This window comes from Schistocerca serialis, chromosome 4 (assembly GCF_023864345.2).
Source record: "Schistocerca serialis cubense isolate TAMUIC-IGC-003099 chromosome 4, iqSchSeri2.2, whole genome shotgun sequence".
Classification (NCBI taxonomy): Eukaryota; Metazoa; Arthropoda; class Insecta; order Orthoptera; family Acrididae; genus Schistocerca; species Schistocerca serialis.
Window position 1 is genome coordinate 414694727 of NC_064641.1, and position 5000 is coordinate 414699726.

A 5000-nucleotide genomic window follows, 5' to 3' on the forward strand; every position below is an offset into this window, starting at 1 on the left:
CCCTCTAAGAAGAAAAGTAATCGCTGACAGCACGAAGGATGTCACGCGACTAGTTAGCAGGCTAGAGTCTCGTTCGTTATCGGAATTAACCAGACAAATCGCTCCACCAACTAAGAACGGCCATGCACCACCACCCACCGAATCAAGAAAGAGCTATCAATCTGTCAATCCTTCCGGTGTCCGGGCCTGGTGAGGTTTCCCGTGTTGAGTCAAATTAAGCCGCAGGCTCCACTCCTGGTGGTGCCCTTCCGTCAATTCCTTTAAGTTTCAGCTTTGCAACCATACTTCCCCCGGAACCCAAAAGCTTTGGTTTCCCGGAGGCTGCCCGCCGAGTCATCGGAGGAACTGCGGCGGATCGCTGGCTGGCATCGTTTATGGTTAGAACTAGGGCGGTATCTGATCGCCTTCGAACCTCTAACTTTCGTTCTTGATTAATGAAAACATACTTGGCAAATGCTTTCGCTTCTGTTCGTCTTGCGACGATCCAAGAATTTCACCTCTAACGTCGCAATACGAATGCCCCCGCCTGTCCCTATTAATCATTACCTCGGGTTCCGAAAACCAACAAAATAGAACCGAGGTCCTATTCCATTATTCCATGCACACAGTATTCAGGCGGGCTTGCCTGCTTTAAGCACTCTAATTTGTTCAAAGTAAACGTGCCGGCCCACCGAGACACTCAATAAAGAGCACCCTGGTAGGATTTCAACGGGGTCCGCCTCGGGACGCACGAGCACGCACGAGGCGGTCGCACGCCTTCGGCTCGCCCCACCGGCAGGACGTCCCACGATACATGCCAGTTAAACACCGACGGGCGGTGAACCAACAGCGTGGGACACAAATCCAACTACGAGCTTTTTAACCGCAACAACTTTAATATACGCTATTGGAGCTGGAATTACCGCGGCTGCTGGCACCAGACTTGCCCTCCAATAGATACTCGTTAAAGGATTTAAAGTGTACTCATTCCGATTACGGGGCCTCGGATGAGTCCCGTATCGTTATTTTTCGTCACTACCTCCCCGTGCCGGGAGTGGGTAATTTGCGCGCCTGCTGCCTTCCTTGGATGTGGTAGCCGTTTCTCAGGCTCCCTCTCCGGAATCGAACCCTGATTCCCCGTTACCCGTTACAACCATGGTAGGCGCAGAACCTACCATCGACAGTTGATAAGGCAGACATTTGAAAGATGCGTCGCCGGTACGAGGACCGTGCGATCAGCCCAAAGTTATTCAGAGTCACCAAGGCAAACGGACCGGACGAGCCGACCGATTGGTTTTGATCTAATAAAAGCGTCCCTTCCATCTCTGGTCGGGACTCTGTTTGCATGTATTAGCTCTAGAATTACCACAGTTATCCAAGTAACGTGGGTACGATCTAAGGAACCATAACTGATTTAATGAGCCATTCGCGGTTTCACCTTAATGCGGCTTGTACTGAGACATGCATGGCTTAATCTTTGAGACAAGCATATGACTACTGGCAGGATCAACCAGGGAGCTGCGTCAACTAGAGCTGAGCAGCCGGCCGCCCGGGAGTGTGTCCCGGGGGCCCGCGCGAACACGCAAGCGTCCGCTCAATTATTCTGCAAACAGGAGGAGGCTGAGCTCCCCTGCACAACACACCTCGAAACCCTCTCAGGTCCCGGCGGCGCGCAGCGCCGTCCTAAGTACTTGGTCGGGTTCGAGAGAGGCGCAATCGCCCGGAGTTAGGCGAGTAGACGCTTTAGGTGCGACCACCCGTGCTCCCAACTGAGCTTGCCGCTGCCGACAGAGGCCCGGGAGCGTGCTGTCGTGGCATTGCCGGCGGGAGACAACACGCGCCACCTACGGTGACCGGCAGCTCCAACGCCGGCGCCACAGAAGGACAAAAGCCCCACTTGGGTGCCGAAGCGAACTCTCCCAGCACAGCGCACGCGCCAACACGTCCGCACAGCTGCGATACAAACCACCTGCGAGAACCGCTGGGGCGACCGAGCAGCAGACGGCGTCGCGGCGCCGAGCGCCGGGCGGCGGCGCATCCTCAGCGCACAAAGTCCTCAATCGGACCAGCACACTGCAGATGGCCACCGCGCTTCGCACCGGGCCCGCGAGGACCTACTTTGGCCGCAAGGCGCCGCGAGCAGGGGGCGCCGGCGCGCAGCTGCGCCGCCTGCCGCGTCCGTCGGCCGGCGCGCCTGCCACTGGCCGCCCCCACCAGCCGGCTGTAGCGCGTGCGCCCACGCACCGCGCTGCCAGCACGCCGGGCGGCCCCCCCTCACCGGCCGGGGACGGTCCCACCCAGCCACCGCCGCGTATCGCCTCACACCCAGATCCCCTTTCACGTTCGTGGGCATGGTGGGTATCCCTGAAACAACCGGTTAATAGCTCGACCGATCGTCGCCAACACTGATTCACCTCTAGCGAGAACAACCGCACCACAACGGGTTACCAGTTGTTCATTTGCGTAACGTCACCAGCAAACGTACACGTCCATCGCCATTTGCAACGAGTATTGCATGCCTGTGTCAGGTGTCACAACACACTACGTCTGCCCACATAGACGCAACAACATGTGCACGCCTAGAGAACACGTGGAAGGTCGACCCCGTACGTATGCGGTGTCCATTGCGCGAACGACTGTCAGCCGGCCTCTGCAGCATGTCGCAGATGTGGAACACGGTGCAACATGCTATCACGGTGTGTGAGAAGAGACGACTACGTCCGAATACACGCTCCACTACATCAACAGACTGCTCATGCTGATCGCCATCCAGGGCGTCCGTTCCTCCCACACGTCTGTATGGCGTACCACACTGCAATCCAGCTCTTATAGGGAGACGACACGTAGCTGCGTGCACAATATTTGGACTGTATGGTCCGCCGTTGCTAGGCGCAGTCGTCATACGGCCACATGTGCCACGATGTATCATTCAGTACATACGGACCAATGTGCAGTACAGTTTGTGGGTTTTGCGTACATCGGCGGACAGGTGACAGGCCGTACCACAACGTAGGCTGAGTACGTCGGCATGCGAAGGGCGTTGAACATGCAAACTTCTCACCGACCAGCTTGCGAAGGCAGGGGGGAAGGGGGGGGGGCATGTACGTCCTGCTGCTATCCACATTACAGTGTATAGCAGGAGCATGTGGAAAGTCAGCAACACCTGCAAGGTGTTTAACATGACGCGATACACAGGGGACCGGGCAGTGCGAGTAGCGAACTATATTGCGAGGGTTGCGGTTAGGCAACACTACACTAATTTAACGAGTTGCATAACAATTACAGAGCAGGTTCAGCGACAACGTGCGTCAGGTTAAGGCGCAATATAGTTTTGGTTACGGCGCACTTTAGGTTAGGTTAAGGCATATTATAGGTTAGGTTAAGGCATATTATAGGTTAGGTTAAGGCATATTATAGGTTAGGTTAAGGCATATTATAGGTTAGGTTAAGGCATATTATAGGTTAGGTTAAGGCATATTATAGGTTAGGTTAAGGCATATTATAGGTTAGGTTAAGGCATATTATAGGTTAGGTTAAGGCATATTATAGGTTACGTTACGGCACAACATGGGTTACGTTACGGCACAACATGGGTTACGTTACGGCACAACATGGGTTACGTTACGGCACAACATGGGTTACGTTACGGCACAACATGGGTTACGTTACGGCACAACATGGGTTACGTTACGGCACAACATGGGTTACGTTACGGCACAACATGGGTTACGTTACGGCACAACATGGGTTACGTTACGGCACAACATGGGTTACGTTACGGCACAACATGGGTTACGTTAAGGCACAAATTAGGTTAGGTTAAGGCACAAACTAGGTTAGGTTAAGGCACAAACTAGGTTAGGTTAAGGCACAACGTAGGTTAGGTTAAGGCACAACGTAGGTTAGGTTAAGGCACAACGTAGGTTAGGTTAAGGCACAACGTAGGTTAGGTTAAGGCACAACGTAGGTTAGGTTAAGGCACAACGTAGGTTAGGTTAAGGCACAAATTAGGTTAGGTTAAGGCACAAATTAGGTTAGGTTAAGGCACAAATTAGGTTAGGTTAAGGCACAAATTAGGTTAGGTTAAGGCACAAATTAGGTTAGGTTAAGGCACAAATTAGGTTAGGTTAAGGCACAAATTAGGTTAGGTTAAGGCACAAATTAGGTTAGGTTAAGGCACAACGTAGGTTAGGTTAAGGCACAACGTAGGTTAGGTTAAGGCACAACGTAGGTTAGGTTAAGGCACAACGTAGGTTAGGTTAAGGCACAACGTAGGTTAGGTTAAGGCACAACGTAGGTTAGGTTAAGGCACAACGTAGGTTAGGTTAAGGCACAACGTAGGTTAGGTTAAGGCACAACGTAGGTTAGGTTAGGGCACAACGTAGGTTAGGTTAAGGCACAACGTAGGTTAGGTTAAGGCACAACGTAGGTTAGGTTAAGGCACAACGTAGGTTAGGTTAAGGCACAACGTAGGTTAGGTTAAGGCACAACGTAGGTTAGGTTAAGGCACAAATTAGGTTAGGTTAAGGCACAAATTAGGTTAGGTTAAGGCACAAATTAGGTTAGGTTAAGGCACAAATTAGGTTAGGTTAAGGCACAAATTAGGTTAGGTTAAGGCACAAATTAGGTTAGGTTAAGGCACAAATTAGGTTAGGTTAAGGCACAAATTAGGTTAGGTTAAGGCACAAATTAGGTTAGGTTAAGGCACAACGTAGGTTAGGTTAAGGCACAACGTAGGTTAGGTTAAGGCACAACGTAGGTTAGGTTAAGGCACAACGTAGGTTAGGTTAAGGCACAACGTAGGTTAGGTTAAGGCACAACGTAGGTTAGGTTAAGGCACAACGTAGGTTAGGTTAAGGCACAACGTAGGTTAGGTTAAGGCACAACGTAGGTTAGGTTAAGGCACAACGTAGGTTAGGTTAAGGCACAACGTAGGTTAGGTTAAGGCACAACGTAGGTTAGGTTAAGGCACAACGTAGGTTAGGTTAAGGCACAACGTAGGTTAGGTTAAGGCACAACGT

At 51.8% G+C, this 5000-nt stretch overlaps 1 non-coding gene across 1 annotated transcript in view; it reads right to left on the reverse strand.

Annotated features, from left to right (window-relative positions):
* LOC126476811 (small subunit ribosomal RNA) overlaps positions 1–1496 on the reverse strand; it is a 1909-nt gene extending 413 nt beyond the window's left edge. Inside the window, exon 1 of the ribosomal RNA XR_007587252.1 lies at positions 1–1496. This exon is cut by the window's left edge and continues 413 nt beyond it. This is a non-coding gene — a ribosomal RNA (small subunit ribosomal RNA).
* Between the last annotated feature and the right edge of the window lie 3504 nt (positions 1497–5000).